At 25.1% G+C, this 19,379-nt stretch overlaps 2 pseudogenes; both read left to right on the forward strand.

The window, feature by feature from the left end:
- Window positions 1-256: 256 nt before the first annotated feature.
- Window positions 257-943, forward strand: LOC145838954 (uncharacterized; annotated as a pseudogene).
- Window positions 944-17,758: 16,815 nt separating this feature from the next.
- On the forward strand, window positions 17,759-18,421 carry LOC145838955 (uncharacterized; annotated as a pseudogene).
- The last annotated feature ends 958 nt before the right edge of the window (window positions 18,422-19,379 follow it).

Raw genomic sequence — 19,379 nt, forward strand, 5'->3', positions numbered from 1 at the left:
AGGGAAAATAAAGTATATTATTAATTGATTTTGGTTTCATACAATGTAAAACTGAACAGTTTGAACAATGTAATTAATTTAAAAACTTTTAGTTTACTAACTAGTTTTTGTTGATTGAGTTTGTGAATTTTAATATCATTTTTATTAATGAAGTATTAGTATTAGTTAATAATAAATAATTTATACTTAACACAACATACGAATTTAAAAAAAGTTTAAATAAATAATACACAGGAGCTTTAAATAATAATTCAAAATGTTAACAAATGTACTAGAGCTTTTATGTTTCCTGTTTGGACGTGCATTACCGATTGTAACTATTGTTGCAATAATACACCTGATAAAACATGTTCTGGTACCTGATGCACCGAAAAAGTCATTGTCGTCAGAATTCGTTACTTTAGAGGAATATGAAAAGTTACTACAAACCAAAGATAGAAGACCTGTCGAAAAAGTACTGCAAACCAAAAATGTAAAACCTGCTGAAAAAGTAGATGATTTGACATCTAAAAAAATTAAAAAAGAATTGAAAGATCTTTCTTTACACCCTCTTACTAACATTAGTGCTCGATGTAAGGAAAATGATTTCTTTAAATGGAAAGCTGTAATTCAAGGACCTCAAGGAACTCCTTATGAAGGTGGAAAGTTTTTATTGCGTCTGAATTTACCCAAGGACTACCCATTTAAGCCACCAAAGGTTATTTTCAGAACAAAAATATACCATTGTAACATCAACGGTGAAGGGCGTGTAAGTTTAGACATTCTTGGTAGAAAATGGTCGCCGTGTTTGACTATAGAAAAGATTCTGTTGTCAATTCAGTCTATGTTTACCGACTGCGACCCTGATGACTGTCTTGTGCCAGAAATAGCAGCTCAGTACGTCAACAATCGCGAAGAACACGACAGAATTTGCAGGGAATGGACAAAGAAGTACGCAACTTAAAAAGATGATATGTAGTGACTTCGATCAACGAACTACTTTGACTTCTTTGAAGTTTTGTAATTTATAATATTTTTGTAGGCCAAGTAGTATATTGATTGAATAAACTTTGAATAACAAAGTTATTACTGTTTTTATATTATCAAGTAGATAACAATTAAATAGTGAAAGTAGTGATATATTTAAAAGAATTAACAAAAAAGACGCTATTTGAAATATGGAATGATATGTTTCTAAAAAATCTTTTAAACTTTTTTGTTTAGTGTAAATTAAATTTCAAACTACCAAAAAATATTAATAATTATGAGAAACATAATAATTATAAACAGATATAAATTTGTTATGTTAAATATAAGTTTTACACTTAAAATCAGTTCCTTAATATAGTGCTCAATACCGCTAACCAAGTTTTTATAACTATATTTTTTAATTTAAAGGTCTAAAAAATCGTTTTTCGAACTTCAAAAGCCATTATGTATTGTGTAGAATAATTATTGTTGATAAAATGATTAGTAGTTCTATATCTAAAAGTCTATATCTAAGAGTCTATATTTATTTAAACTGGCTCCGCATTAAAACCGAACTTCACTTGACCCAAAATTTCAGTTCATAATAAAAAGTTAGTCGCAGACTTTTAACAACCATTCGTTTTTTACGAGAATTTAAATCTGCATTATTTGTTATTACTCATAAAATAGCAAATAGCCGCAGCTTTGGCATAAAAACTGTCTAGGTAAATTTAAATAATAGATGACACATTTAAGACTAAGTAAAACAAATTTAAGCAGCTTGAGCTCATACATCAAAATTTCTATTGACTAAACAAATAATAATATTTTTGTATCTAAAACTTTATCCTCTTGAAAGTATTTTAACGGCGTAAAAAATGTAAAGGGATTTCATTGTAACGGAAAAACTAACAACAACTTTTTTAGGAAAGCTTTAAGTTAGGGTAAAGTGGGCGATAACGATTCCCTTGGGCATTTTTAGTAAGTGAGGGGCGAAAATTAGTAAAGGGGCGAAGTAGGCGGAGGGCGATTTAGGCGCCAAAGTGGGCGAAAAAGAAATGCAGATGAAGAGCAAAAAAAATAAAGGTAATAAGTCTTTTAATAGTAATTTTGGTTCTTTCTCTAGATCAGGGGTCGGCAAACTGCGGCCCGCGAAGGGTAAATCTGCGGCCCGCGAGCACATTGTTTTTTTGAATGGAATGTGGCCCGCGAGAGAAATTTCTGCGGCCCGCGAGCTACTAAATGTGGCCCGCTGAGCAAAAATAAATTTTGGTGAATTTTTTTTCGGGAATTTGGTTTAGATTGATTAATATCGTTTTAAGTCCCTGAATAACATTTTTAACAACTAAAAAACTAAATTGCTTTGACTTGAAATTGTTAAAAAGACAGATTAGCATTTGACAAGTGATTTTCTATCAGTTTCACAATAACTTTCTTATTGCATCTGTAAATTTTTGCTGAAAAAAGAAGTGCTTGGATGCAGTAGGTTGTTTATATAACATTTATTTAGTTATTTATATAACAAACTAAACGCAAATGCTTTCCATGTAATGCACAGTACTTAATTAAAATTTCTTTCTGTATAGTTCAGGTATTTTGTTTAACATGTAATTAGTACCAAAATTCTTTTATAAATGTTTTATCACAGTAATTTATATCTAAGTGTGCACAAAAACATTTGAAATAGCATAATAATAAATAGGTTTATTTTATTTTCCATTTAAAACATATTAAATTTTAGAAGGATTGTGTGCAATTTAAATTAATTGCTATAAACACCAATGTACACAGATGTTTAGAACCATTTTTTAAACTATTTTTTTAAATACTTAAGTTAGATTAAGTGAAGTTTAATCATATATATAATTTCTTTTTCTACTTGAAAATCTTAGTGTTTACAAACACTTTTAAAACAGTATATATGCAGAAATAAAAATTTATTTGTTATGTAAGTTGGTAGGTATACAGTTTCATTTTTCAAACAAAAGTTTTTGGTAGATCGAATTTATTTCTTTGCTTTCCACCCTAATATACATATATGCTATTTTTTGTAACTACGTATTTAAAATATATTATATTTAGCGATAGTAAATTTAATAAATTTAAAAGTTGTTAAATTAAATAGTTCAAGTTCAAGCAATTAAGCAACTTAACTTTGCCACAATATTGGACTAAGTCAGTCATTGAATATTTTTCAAATTTCAGGCTAATTTAGACATTTTTTTAGTATTTACCTTGAATTGCTTTTTTTGTTCTAAAATTTAAATCTAAGTTATCAGGCTAGTTTCTGGCACTCATTCAAAACTTTTTTGCTTTGAAGAGTGGCAAACAAACTTATGATTTATGTTTTGTTATACTCACAGTTGTGGTTATGATTATAATATATTTTAAGTCTTGCAGCTGCTATACTTTGAAATATTATTTATATTAATTTATAAGTGTGAACAATCAGTGTTGACGTAATAACTTAAATTTGACAATTTGCTTACAAAAATCTTGAAATTGAGATTAAAAAAAAAAAGAGTTTTAAATGTTTTTTTCTTTTAAAGCTACAGATGCAGAAATGAACAGTATAATTTTTTCGTATGTGGTTCAAATGATCCTTCCCTTCATTAATTTCATTATTAATTCTTTTGCCATTTTTTGCGTTATTTGATAACTTAGGATACAACTTAATTTACAAAAAAAAAACAACTTCAATCAAGCTAATGCACGCAGAAAACTTTGATTGTAAATGTGCGTTAGACTTTAACTTAACTTTTTTTGTGTAAGTGTTTTAGAATCTAAATTTAATTTATAACTATTGAAGGTCAAAAAATTGTAGAAAAAAAATTGTCTGTGGGTTTTATTTGCATCTAGAAAGTCAAAATCTGTTATTAGTTTTATGTTTCAAAGGTTCGTTTATCTGAAACTCCAAAAGTTTTGACTTTGTTTCAAGTGTCATTATATGGCACCACATTTCATAGATAACTTGTTTTTTTATTGTAGTACCAAGTTAAGTTGCTAAGACAAATGTTTTAAAATGTTTTCAGTTCAAACGGTATCTTCTTTTTATTAATTACTTTTGCTACTTTATAAATGCCTTGAAAAAAATTTTGATCAGTCTGTGGTTACTGAAGATAATCATGCGCTTTGTTAAAACTAACGTAAACATTTTTTCGTTTCTTGCAATAACTCCTAACCAACGTTTTTATATTTTTATAGCTCGTCTAACATTTCACATTTACTATTTATAAATGCAAAATTTTTATTGCGATAAAGATTTGTTATATACTGAAAAAAAAACTTATTTTTATTAAATGGTTAATAATCTTTCATTTTTTCGTTAAAAATATTTAAAAAAGTTAAATATACATTCAAGCTGACTTGTAACGTTTATTTTTTTGTTTATATTTAATCTGTTAATAAACTTCGTTTTTTTTTGTAAACTTTGTTATAAACAGGATTGCAAAAAAAAAGCCTATTTTAGAAATTTGTGTACTCAGACTAAATTAAACCTGTTTAAGACATTGTTGAAAACTCAGGTCTGTGTGAAATTTATTTTCAAGTACTTTAAGTAAATCTATCAATACTCATAATAGTTTTATGATTGTAGTGTAATTTATTTATTGTAATTTATTCTAGGCTACGTACATATTTTGTACTTTTTAATAATGATAATATTTTAGTTAGTTATTTAAGCTTGATTAACAGCAATTTTTAAGCTTTTTTAACTTTTAGTAAACTAAGACTGATTTTATATTACTAAAACATTTTTAGTTGTTAAAGTGACAACTATGTAAAAGACTAGTTATTTAGTAATAAAGAATTCGAGCAATAATTATGTAAAAAAAATTTTAGGTTTCTTCAATACAAATAGGTTTTATTTTTATGTAAACTAATTACTGAATTTTTAAAAGAGTGCAAATTTTTAAAAACTTAAAATTTATTTTCAATAATTATATGAAAAAGTTTTTTATATGAAAAATTAGTTGATAACATAAAAGAATGTATAAAAGTCACTCATAAAGTAATTTAAGCTTGGTTTTTATAAAAAGTTAAGTAAATATTAAGTTAAACTATTAACTGAAAAAAATAGTACATAGTTTATTAAGAATTAAATATACTAGTCAATGTAAATGTAAATTCTTTTTTTTTTTTTAATAAATAGTCTATGTAAAAATAAAAGCAAATCCAAATAATAAACTTAATAAAAGTTAACTAAAAGTGTGACTAAAACTAAAACCAGAAGATTATTTAAATTTAACTAAAACTAAAACTGCGGCCCGCGAAGTTTTTTGAAACTTGAAATTTGGCCCGCGAGCACCAACTGCCTGCCGACCCCTGCTTTAGATATTCTTGAGTTGCAAATGAAGAGCAAAAAAAGGTCTTAGGTGTCTTACATGTAGTTTTTTGAGCAATCTTGTTGGATTAGGCAATAGTTTTTTTTAATTTCTTCAAAGGGAGAATTTTGAAAAAAAAAGTTTAGAAACCTTGCTTTAAGTATTACCTATAACATTTTTGATTTAATAAATTTAAAATTCAGTTAAATTTAAAAATAAAGTCGTAAATAAAATTATTTCTTTTAGAAAGCTAACAACAATAGTTTCTAGAATTTAAAAACACCCTTGTAATAAATTACATACACTATTCACATTTGAAATTTAAACATACAAAAAGTTAATTTAAAGAACAAGAAAAAGCACATACTTACTGTTGTGGAGTTTATAATTCAAAATGTTTTCGGTAAACAATGTGAGTACTCCCAAGTCCCAACATCGTTTCCTAAACTTTAGCAGCAAAAATACAATAGTACAAAACAATAAGCCTAGGGTTAATAACACCTTAGGTTAAAGATGTAGTAATTTATTTACAACCAAATGTTAACTTTTCCCAAAAAAAAAAACTAACGTTTCTTGAACAAAATAAATTTTAGTGTTCAAAATTGTGTGCGATAATGTTTAACAAAATCATTTTTTCAAAAATATTTTAATTACCTTTGTGTTTTAAACATAAAGCTATTTCCTTAAGAACAAAAAAAAGTTAAACAATTTGATATAACGTATGAAAATAAGACTTTTTACTTAAACAACATTCATGATTTATTTTTGTAAATAAAGTTTTATTTAGTAAGCTTATGTTTAGCTCAATATACAAAATTCTATTAAAAACCTAGACAAAAATATTTTTAAGTTTTAACCATATCGTTTCATTATCTAAATTCTAAACAATCATCAAACTTCGTGTTATAAGATTAGTAAAAAAAGGTCTAAGATTTTATTTACATTTAAAGTAACTTTTAAATTTTATAAATGAAGTTTAGTTACATAAAAGTAATTGAAATTGTTAAAAAAAATTTTTAGCAGCTCTAATGTTAAATGTATAAAGTAAATTTGAAGGCCTTTTAGAAAAAATATAATAAAAATTGAATTAGAAGTAATGCTTATTTACAACTATAAAAAGAAGCATCTTGTTATACTTTATATAAAATAAATTGCTTGGTAAGATTTTAAAAAAAAAATTATGTTTCTTATTGTCACACTTTTTGCACCTATTCTTTGAAAAGCGATTTACAATTTTTGGTAATTAACAAGCTAACTTTTTAATACTTGCTAAGCTTACTCTAAACAGAAATCTCCTATCAGGCGGCAAGTATTTAAATTAGTTTTAACATTAGGTATCAAAAAAAGCGAAATTTAATAGTTATTGCAACAAAACGCACTAGTACTTTTTAACTATTGGATCAAGAGCCTGATTGATAGTTTTATCAATTTAGTATGTTTTTAAATAAAGAATGCATTGCAAGCCGCAAATTTTTGCTATGCGGTTTTTGGGGTCGCAGTCTGCTAACCCCTGCTTAAGATCATAATTACTATTGTGGCAATGAACTTATTGCCTAAAGTTACTCAGCCGTAAAATTTTAAAATTAAAATACTTTCAAATTTTTAAGAAATCAGAAATTTTGTATTTAGCAACCATGATTTGAATTCACTAATTTAAAATTGCTTTAAACACTATTTGAAACATAGTTAGACTTTTTGTTAGATGTTAATACTAGTTTTTTTATTAAAAGTGTAACTGAAAAAGTTTTTTATTACTTAGTAATTACATTAAATCAATTTTATGTTCTTTATGCTTTATTTAGAAAAGTTATTATACTGAAGACTTCTTTATATTTATATACCAAAAATCTTATGTTTCTTATTAAGATGAAATTAAATTGTAATGTTTTAAACAATTAGATGGTCATGTAGTTAAATTTTCACAAACATTTTTTATTATCTAACAAGTATTCATGACTAGCTGTTTCAACAAATTTCTTTTTTTTTAACTTAGTTTTTTTCTGACACCTGTACCACAGTTTTTTAGACATAAAGGTACCAGGGGTATTAAAACATCTGTGTCTAGGGGCTTTTTTTAAAGAGGTTGCACAATTTTTTGTTCAACAACAGATTATTTATATTGAAGCATTAAAATATAGTATAGCTTTCTATTAGATAAATGTCTAAAATTTCTAAAGTGCATAAAAATTTTTGTATTTTGAACAATTTCAATACAAAATCTTAATATGTAATCCAGTTCTTTTTTAGTCAACAAAGTCTTAAACATAAACCTAATTACTGTTTTTATTGACAATGTAAAAATTTTGCCAGTACATTGTGAGGCTAACAGGAATAACAAAACTTTTTATACATTAAAAACTTAAAACAAAGTACTAACCAAAAAAAGTAACTATATTGTCTAATTAATAGAGAAACATATTCAATGATACGTAAAATTACTTAACTAAACAGTTCAAGTTAAAATAATTTAGCTAAAACTCAATTTAAATCAAAAATATATTTTGTATTTTAAACTAAGAACAGACGTAAATCATTATTTTATAACTTGATGAAAAATAAAAACACATATTAAAACTACGGTTTATTTAATGTTCTAAAAGTAAAAACAGTATGTGATTTCGTCAAATGTTTTCAAAGTTGAAAATGAAACCCTTCGAGTTGTATAGATTTTCATAGATACTTTTTAAAAACTTTTGATTAGTTAATTTGTAGTAAAAAGTTTCATTTGTAAATAGTGCAATTTTCGTGGTTTTGAAATTTTTGCATAGTTTATACATTTATTCGAGAAAAAACTTGTAAAACCACGTCTTTATAACTTATTTATTTAAAAAACATACACTAAACTTTACTTAATATAAAAATCAACTATACTTGTAAACGATATCTTGTAAATAATATTGATTCGAACTTTTAGTAAAATACTTTAAATTAATACCAATTTTAACTGATTTTTTATGAGGGGTGCAAAGAAAACAGGAAACCAAAATAAGTCCCTCGAAAATACACTTTGAAAAAAGTATAAAAAGAGTAATTTTTCTTTTTTGTCAACGCTGCCTAAAAATTGAGCTGAAAGTCTAATATCAAAATGTCAAAAGTGTAAATTATCCAAGTTACATCAGTTAAATAATTGCATTTTTAGTTCTATAGCTTTTTTAAAGCTAAGATGCTTAAAATATATATGTTAAAAATTAAGTTCTTAAGTATGTTAAACATTTTTATTAACTTCAAGTTTTCTTTAATTATTAATTTTTTCATATTCATGTTGGATAAAAACAAAATGAGATTAAATTTTTCTTCTGTTACATTATTTTCTATTAGATAGTCAATGTTTATTTAGATTGAGTTTTACTTTATTTTGGTCTAGATTTTTACATTTTTTCATATAAAGTTAAGAAATTGATCTTTTTTTTTAGCAAAAGTTTATTAATTAATGGCAAATTATCTTACTGTTCAAACTTTGATTAAACTTTGTAAAATATTGTAAGTAATTTGAATAAAACTTAATTTCAATTTGTAAAATCCAATGTGCATGATCAGTATGTAGTCCTAACATTAACATTGTCTTTCTAATGATACTTTTGTTAAGTTTTTATTAAGTTTCACAAATACTTTTCAGTTTTTTGGGTAAAAAATGTTATGCTAAAATTATTTTTATGATAGGAGTATGAAAAACTTAAACTTTCATTCATTATCTTTTACAAAATCTATTGAATTATTTAAGTAATGTTTAAAACTCATTTAGTTATTATAAAATAAATTTAACACACACTCAACTGATTCAGGCACAATATTAATGAAATTGATATAAAATAAAATACTATCAATGTACAAAATGGTTACCTAATTTTGGGTCCTATTTTAGCTGATTAAAAAAGCTCTTTAAATGACTAATATATTTAGAATACTTGTCAAGGACAAAACTTCAAATGTAGAGATGTTGTATATATTATTAATTGTAACTATAAATATTATAAAAACTGTTATACTGTAAACATGGAAAATTGTGGAGAAAAATGTCAGATATAGAAAAAAAATGTAAATCGTAGCAAAATATGTACAATTTGGCAAATGTGACAAACTAAACTAAAAATCAATAAAATATTTTTATAACATCTATATTTCAAGTTTTTGTCCCTAATAAATCAGATTTAATTTAGAGGCTTTCTTAATCAGTTACAATATTGTTCTTTTATTTTTTAGGAGGGACATCTACAAAACTTTTAGGTTTTTTTTTAATTGTAATTTAATTTTATTGTAAGTTATCTGTCAATATCTGATTACTGTAGCATACTATTGTTTTCTTACCATGAATAATAAGATTAATTATCTAATCTTTTAACTATTTATTTAATTTTGAATTTTCTTAATGAAGTACAAGAAACTTAAACATATTTATGCATTTAACAATTTTCAATGCTTTTTGAAATAAGATGCATACATATTTGTGATTAGATATACTAAAAAAATGGTATTAAAACGATAGTTGAATTTTTTTAATGTAAAAAAGATAAAAATTTACAACCATACTAACCTTTTTGTTGATATGACACTTGTAAGTTTGTGAGTATACACTATACAGCTAAATAAATCAGTGTTGGAAAAAAATATAGAACTCTGAAATACCATGATTTAGACAATTTATTTCAGAAAAATCTGGAAAAACATAGAAGTTAAGAAGTTTTGATTAATGACCTGGTAAAACTTGGAACTTTGAACATAAATCACATAAAAACCTGAATTTTTAAACAATGATATATGTGATTTTATGAAATTTAGATTAAATGCAAAAAAATCTTCTAAATGAAATGCATAAATTTTTTTTATAAGTTTTTTATTGAAAACATATTTAAAGTAGCATTACAGTATCTTTTGAATATCTATAAACCAATTCAGACAGTTTTCACCTTAAATAAAAGTTTTTACTGAAAATAAAATATAAGCTTTGTCTTTTTAAAACCTAAAAACATTAAAAAAAACCTGGATAAATATATAAAAATACACTTCTAAATGTAGAAAAAGTAAAAATGGCTTTCATTTTTCAAATGTGAATTTTAATAATATTTTTGTATTTAATATAAAATTCTTAAAAAAAATAACACAAACAATTAAACTTTTCAAACTTATTCAAAACTGTCTTTAATTTTCTTCGCCTTGATTCCAACTTCACAAGTTTACAATTATGAACATTCACAAGTTTATGATCACAAGTTTTCCCCTTCTTTGATTTTCCTTTATATTTATTTTTTCTTATTAAATACATGACAAACTTTTAACTACGTCAGATTGCATTACTTACATTACACTCAATATACTCAGGCATGGTCAAACTTTTGTATCAAGCTCAGGCTGATATAAAACTTAACAAGGTTTTGAAAATTTTCATACATTCTAGAGTATTTTTGCCCATGGATATTTTTCTTTATTAGTTATTAGTTTCTATGTTTTGATTAGTCTCTTAATTAATACTTTGGCTTTAATTAATATTTAAGCTTGATTATTTTTTTTGTTTTCATTTTGTGGCTGATGTTATTTAACTTCTTCTCCATGAATTCAGGCTAGTTTGATGTTAGTTATTAGTAACTCAGGCATGCTTTTTTGACACAAAAGTCGCAAACCTGTTATGTATACAATTATTTATCTTCAACTAAATTTTATATGGTAGTAAGGACTACATACATTTTTTTAGTTTATCATAGCACCTAATCTAAACGGTTATAATTATTGTAAAAACCACTCATAAATATAAATGTGTAGATTTTAATAAAGTTTCAAAGATTTAACTGTTATTAATAGACTCTAGAAAAGCTTTTTATAAATTTTGAGTTTTAGCTCTGTTCAGGGTTGCCAAAAAGCCTTGAAACCTGGAATCACCTGAACTTTAACAATTGAGACTAAAAAACCTTGAAAAACCTAAATTTTGAAAAATTAAAAAAAAAAACCTGGAAAAACCTATAATTTTTAACAATTCTAACTTGTTTATTAATAAAATTTCAAATGACTCAAAATCTATCATACAGATAAAAAACGTTTGTTATCTTAGATTTTTATTGTTAAAATCACATTTAAAGTAGCTTTAGAGTATCTTTTTATTCTCTTTAACGCAGTTTCTTACTTAAAACTTAGCTTTAAACTAAATATAGATCCAAAAATGTATCTTTTAGAAGCTTGGAGGAAATTTTAGAAACCTTGTGAAAATTTGCTAAAAACATTTGACAAACCTGATACATCCATTAAAGTGAAAATAGTGAATTGTTGATACTAAATTATTTGCAGATTAGATTCTTTTACAGACTCTACAAATTAGTTCTACTTGTGAACTTAAAATATTTTCTTTTTTTAAATTAAAACATGTATTTAAATTTAATGTATTTCAATTTCTTGTAAGTCTTTAAAATTTTAATTCAACTATTTGTTTTTCATTTAAGTATATCAAATAATTTAAAATCTCTACAAATACAACTTAAATAATATATGGTTACAAAAGACGTAGAAACGATGCTCAAATTATTTGGTCTTAAGATCTGGTGCACGAAGAACCTTATGGTTATTGAGTCGCACACCACAGACACCCTTTAGCGTCTTGTCTAGGATAAGAATAACAAGAGACAGCAGTTGTTTAACAGATTTTTTAATTTTTAATTTTACTTTTAACAAAATAAAACCGTCTTTTAGCTCTAGTTTAGATGAAAAATAATGTATAGTAATATAAAACGTTTTTTTGAAAAGTTTAAAAATTTTTTGAACAACTGCTGCCTCTTAAACCTAACACTTTAAATACTTTATTCTATATTTATACAAATAAATTATTTTTTAAAAATAATTTTTAATTTAAACAAGAATCGCAGCCACTAAATCTGTATACTAAGAACTACTTTCAGGATAACTCTGGATAATTTTTAAGATTTTTATTTACTTTAGGTGACTCAACACACTAATGCCCAGTTAAACACTAAAAAAAAGTAATGCTAACTAAGTTTTTATATTTTAAACTATGGGTAGTTTTAACATTTTTTTAAACTTCTAACTGTTTTTTTAGATAGTAAATGAGAATTTAATGAACGAGCAACAACTCTTTGTTATTAGTTTTTAATTTTATTGAAATATTTAGTTATAAAACTTAAGTTATTTTTTTATCCTTGTGGCTATCTCTTTTTTCACTATGACAAGTTATCACAACATAACTTTAATAACAATCAAATATAGAAAAATTTACATATTTTCTGTTATTGCTTAAAAGAATAATAAACAATGAACTTCACCTCAAGATCAACAACAGCATCTGAAACAATCCTACGACCGGTTTCGTCCTATTTAGGACTCATCAGGCAGGAATAGTTTAAAAGAAAAAAGTTTTAAAAGGTATTAGAATGTAGAAAAGAGTATATTCATTTATGATATGAAAAATCTAGTATAACTTAGCTAGTTTTAGGTAACAAAATATAGCTTTTAGACATTAAAGATAGTTTTAAAACTTGAGAGGCAGCCGTATTTAAATTTTATGCTGAAGATGCTATTATTCTTTTTTTTTACATGATGGCCAAGTAACTTTGAAACCTGGAATTAAAAAATTTAAGTAAAAAACCTCCAAAAGAATTTAGACAATATTTTTTTTTGAACAAAATATTTTTCATATAAAAATAATCAATGTTGCCAAATAACCTGGAATCCTGGAAAAACCCTGGAACTTGTAATTTAGGCTAAAAAAACCTAATAAAACCTAAAAATTGAGAAATAAAAAAAACTTCCTGTAAAATCCTGGAATTTTGAACATTAATACCTAAACACCTTGAGTTTTAAAAGTTTATACATATTAAGTAGTTTAATTTGGATTTGAAACAAAAATCTACAAAAGATCTCATATTAATTTTTTTTTGTCATAATCAACTTTTTTTACCACATAAAAAGTAGCCTACAGTATATTTTGAATTTTGTAATACTACTTAACACAGTTTTAACCTTAAACTAAAAATAAAACCAAAAACTTGAATCTTAAAAAACCTGAAAGAAATTGAGAAAACATGGAATAAATTTCTAAAAAAACAAGTTGCAACCCTTTTTGTTTTAAAGTGAGATGAAATAAATTACAAAAAATTTTTCAAGACGTATGAATCGAGTTGCCACAAAACCTGGAATTTAACTATTTAGGATATAAAACCTGGAAAAAACTAAAATTTAAGAAATTAAAAAAAACCTGGAACTTAGAATTAAAATCAGTAATAAATTTGAAATTTTATATAAGTACTACATGATAAGTATCACTATCTAATTTATAAAAATAATTATTATAATTTAGTCTTGATACGAATAATTTACCATAAAGATAAAAAGTGTTGTCAGTATCAATGTTCTATTTTATCAAAACAGGGTTGCCACTTTACCTGGAATCCTGGAAAAAAATGTAATTTGACAATTTAGACAAAAAAAACCTGAAAAACATGGAATTCAAGAAAATTTTGACAAAAACCTGACAAACCTTGAATTTTTAAGAACTTGAACATGTTCAGTAGTAAAATTTCGGTTTGACTCAAAAATATTATCGTATAGATAAAAAAAAATTTCATCAACAAATTTTTTTTTTAATACATTTTAAGTGGCTTTAGAGTATCTTTTAAATATTTTTATACTACTGAACTCAGTTTCTTACCTTAAAATTAACTTTACACTAAAAATAGTCCCAAAAATGTGTACTTTTAAAAACATGGAATAAATTTGAAAAAACGAGTGGCAACCCTGTCAAATGTACATTTAAGGTAGCTTTAAAGTATCATTTTAACGTTGTTATAAAAAACATTTTTTTAGTTTGAAACTGAAAGTAGACCCAAAACGTGTAGTTTCAAAAACCTGCACAAAACTTCCCAAAATCAGTGGCAATCTTAAAAATTAAACATAATTTATCTCTATTATTAAAAAAAATTCAAATTATAACTTAAATATTTTTAGGTTACAAAGATTAAAAATGCTTAAACTAATAGCAAGGTTGCCACACATAAGGGTACTCGGAATAACTCAAGACATTTTAAAAATCTAGAAATGTCAAGATGACTTTTTTTTTCAGGATGTTTAATTTATTTTTACCCGGATGATTCAGGAAAGTTCTTACTTTAATAAAAATCTTAGAATAGTTTAAAGATGTTATTTTTTTAAATATCAGGACAGATACCATCTAGAATGGGATTTAATTGATCCAGTTTCAATATTTTGTTGTTTTATATAACAAATTTTGTTTACGTATATAATTTTTATTGATTTAAAAATTAATATAATTATGTTTTAGCCATGGGAATACTTCTTCACTATTCATAGAAATAACAACTTAGTTTTTATTATTCTGAAATTAATATATATTATGATTTAAGTTAGTTCATGCAAGTGATTACTTTATGTTATAAAATTAAAGTTAGTCAATTAAAATTACAAAATAAAAATTCAAACAGTTTTCTACTCTATATAGAGTTAATTGACATAGTTGCACAACATAATCAAAAATTTTTGTATTTAATTTTAATTGTTTTAAAACTTTAAACGTTAATGATTTGAAAACAGCTTTTAATAAAATGAGTAATTATCTAATGCAAAAACATACACATGCAACCTTCAGGGTCAAAAAATTTGTAATTTATCAATTTAGACTAAAAAAACTAAAAAGACCTGAAATAGGAAATATTTAGAAAAAAACACCTGAAATTTCTAGCAAAATTCACTAAAATGGCTTAAAAAGCTGAAATTTAAACAGATTTTACATGTTAACTATTAAAATTTAAATTTTATCTTTAAATCTACAGTACAAATAAAAAAAATTTGTCATCATCAATTTTATTCATTAAAAAAACACACTAAAAATAACATTAAAGTATCTTTTCAAGGTTGATATACTAGTTTTTAACCTTAAACTCACCTAAAAACTAAAAATAGAACGGAAAAAGGAACCTTCCAGAAAAAATTGAAAAAACCTTGAAGAAAATTTTCAACAAAATTTGCAACCCTGATTCTTCTTTTTAATGATTAAGATAAAAAATAAACTTAAGGATTAAGTAGCTTGCGCCAGAGGAGAAATTTATTATAGAAGGACTTGTAAAAAATAACTCAGGATGATTTAGCACAATTTAAGGCAGGGAGAAAGCAGTGTAATATTTATTCAAGCGTGAAATTATTAACATGTAACAAACAAAAGTTTTATACGCTTTAGCACTTAATTGACATGAAAACTATTAGCATTTTACCAACTCTGGACTTCAAGGTCACTCAGAGACTAGAGAGTTTTTTTGAATCAAAGAGAAGCAAACATTTTACAGTAAAAGTTTGTTTATAACTGTTTTCTTAAATTAGAAAATTTAAGTTTAGAATAATTTATAAGATATGAACCAGTTAAATTTAGTTATTCAGTAATTAGGAAACGTTTTTCTCATCATGATAAATTAAGATCAGGTGAATATTTGATTTTTGTTTAATTAATCTCAGATACGTTGTCTTAGAACAAAATTGTTAGTGTAAGTTAAAAAATATAAGTTATATTTACAAATACATTCAGTTTTATATAAATAAAGTAGATGCCTATCAATTAGTTGTAATAAACCTTTTTTTTTTACTATTTTAAGAACGAGTTTAATGGCCAAAACTTATATATTTAATTGCTATACACTATTAACACTAAATTGAGCGAAAACAATAATTTGATACCTTTTGTAGGTTTTTTAAATAGTTTTTTTTTTAAATAACAAGTTCAAAAGTAAAGGTATGAAAAGTTTGTTAATTAACTTAACTAACTTTTACATTTCATGAGCTGAACTTTTTGCTTGCTAAATTTTATAAAAGGAACAAAGTCGTAAATTAATTACGAAAAGGATATACATTTAAAAAGATAATTCAATTGTTAAATTAATTTAGTTTTTAGATAAAAATTATAGCTTAAATTTCAACAAAAATAAGTGGTCATTCAGTTTTTTATCAAACTTACAGCCAAAAAACCTGGAAACCTGAATAACCTGAAACTTGACAATTTAGGCTAAAAAGCCTGGAAGATCTGGAATTTGAGAACTTCGAAAAAAATAACCTGGAATTTTGAACAAAAGTTACTAAAAAACCTGGAATTTTAAACAATTTTCACATTTTTGATATTAATATTTCAATTGGACACAAAAAATATATCATAGAGATAAAAACTTTTATCGTTATCAAATTTTTTTTATTAAGAAGCACATTTAAAGTAGCTTAACAGTATCTTTTTAATGTTTTTATATAGTGTAACACAGTTTTTTACTTTAAAATTTTTGTTTTAAACTAAGAAAAAACTCAACTTAATCTTTTCTAAACCTAAAGAAAATTTGCCACATACATCTGGCAACTCTGAATCTATTTGGTTAGTTTATGCAATTTTGTAATTCAGTTTTTTTCTTAAACATTGTTTTTGACTGTCAATCAGTTTATCATTATTGCTTGAAAATCAATAAATTTAAATAATTACTCTTCTTTTAAAGTTAAGTATTTGCACAAACGAGGAATATATTTTTTCTAAAGAACAACTTAAGTAATCGATTTAAATGTTTCAAATTACAATTTCATTTATAACGTAGATAGTTCATCTACTAGTCTGTGAATACAGTTCATTGTTTAAAAAGGCTCTTACTATTGTAGTTGAGGATGCAAATATTTCATAAACCATAAATTAAACAGCGTTGCTAAAAAAAACTGAAATTTGGTAATTTAGGCTAAAGTTACCTAGAAAGACATGAATATATTTTTGTTTAATTTGTAATTTCGAATAAAAATCACTAAAAATCTTTGAATTCTTAACAGTTTTTACAAGTATTAAGATTAATGTTCGACAAAAAAAATCTGTCGTATAGATAAATAAAACTTTGCCATCATCAATTTTTTTTTTTAAACACATTTAATCCATGTTAAAAAGAGATCTTTTCAAAAATTTCTATGCTATTTAACACACCTTAAACTAATTTTCAAACACAAAATAGACCCAAAAGCGTGTAACTATGAAAAACTGGAAAATTTTTTGAATATTTGAAGCAAATTTGACAAAAAAAATTTGGCGACCCTTTCTAAACAAGCATCAACACCATGCAGACGCTAATGGTGCATATTGATTGTGTCTGGATTTAATATTTTCTTGTATAGTTTAAGTTCAAAAAACATTAAAATATAAATAAGGTGGTGAGATTTCCGGTTGAAACTGAAAATTGTAATAATGAACATTAGTAAAAAGTTTTAGTCTATCGAAAGTTTAATAACGAAAGGTATAAACAAACCTTGTTTTAACTCGAGGTTGTTTCACGGCATATAAAAGTCCAGGCAAAGGCTTTGTGTTTTTTTCTTTATTTTTGTAGTTTATTTTAATTATACAGCAATATTAATTTGATTTTATATACTATACTGAGTACAAAAACTCTACCAACTTTTTTTTCAAAAAAGAATATCATGAAAATTATCAGTATATACATAATGCAGCATTTGTTTAAATATTGGTTTTGGTTATTATGTCATCCAATCAAACAAACGAAATTGAAGACTATGTTAAGGAGTTAGATTTAAGGTGCTTTGAAGAAGTTTTTGGTACTGAAACTTGGAGCAATATTATCAATGCTCAGCGAAACGTATCGTCTTTGGATGCTTACAATAAGTCGGTACACTGCCAAAACTTCAAGATTGCTTCTGTAGATGACAATGATCAGGAAACTACCGTTGCGAAACGAAGACTTCTAAAAGAGCTGAAAGAGATAAATATAAGCTCTCCAGCTTACATAAGCGCTTACTTAAAAGAAGACAACTTGTTAGAATGGGAAGCTTCGATTCAAGGACCTCTGAAATCTCCCTATGAAGGTGGAAAGTTTTTATTGAACCTAAAATTTTCTAAGGATTATCCGTTTAAGCCACCAAAGGTTACTTTTAAGACCAAGATATACCACTGCAATATTAATAGCGACGGGTATATAAGCTTAGATCTTCTTGGTTCTAATTGGGCCCCTGCTATGTCTACAGAAAAACTTTTGTTGTCAATTCATTTGTTTTTTACCGACTGCAACCCTGTTGACTGTCTTGTGCCAGAAATAGCAGCTCAGTACGTCAACAACCGCGAAGAACACGACAGAGTTTGCAGGGAATGGACAAAGAAGTACGCAACTGAAGAAGCTGAATTTTAGTGACTTCATTGAATGAAGTACTGTAATTTATTTGAACATTTGTAATTTATAATATGTTCCCAAGTTGAGTAGTACTTCGATAGAATAAACTTTAGATTAAATGTAAAACTGTTTCTATTTATATGTGGGTAGTTGTATACAAGTTGCCTGAAATAAAGTACTTTAAGTTATAGATATAAGTTTTTTTTTTAAGTTTAAATTCATGCTTAAGTAACTTTGTGCAATATGCGTATACCCACAATGGTGATTATGATTAAAGTCCGTAGCTATGGACAATTCTTATACATAAATGTACACTGTAGAAATATTTTTTGTACATTCATGTATACAAAATAAAAAGTTATTAATATGTAAAAACTGATTTTTTTTTTACTTTTTGTTAATAAATTTTAGTTTAATGTATGCTAAAAGACAAGTTTATATACTTGAATGATAAAATTTTAAAACAAAATCCTTAAACAAATTGCTCTGGTGAGTTACATGGTTCAAAATTTTGACTTAATATATGACGTAATATAAGAATTGAATTTGTGTAAATTTAAATGTTTCTTATCATTCGTGTTATTATTTGAAAACAGTTAACGGTAACTATTTGTTAAAGCTTAAGTTAGATGTCAAAAAACTGCGGCCCGCAATATCTAATTTATTTAAAAGCACACCTTTAGAAAAAAATTGTACTAAAACTAACAACTGGGCCTTAAGAAAAGTTAGAAATCTTAAATTTTGTATTATTGCTTAATTTATAAGACTCGTGGTTTAAAAAAGTTCTTTTTATTGTTTTCTACAAATATTTCAAAAAAAAAATTGGTCAGTCAAGACATTTTTAAACAGAGTAAAAATGCTTTTTCTAGGAAACTTGCAATTTATATAGCCTAGATAAATTGTAGTATTTATTCTAAAATGTATAAACTAGCCAAATAATTTTATTTTCAATTAATTATATGCGTAAACTGTCGAG

This window comes from Thalia democratica, chromosome 6 (assembly GCF_965202585.1).
Source record: "Thalia democratica chromosome 6, ktThaDemo2.hap1.1, whole genome shotgun sequence".
NCBI classification, from domain to species: Eukaryota; Metazoa; Chordata; class Thaliacea; order Salpida; family Salpidae; genus Thalia; species Thalia democratica.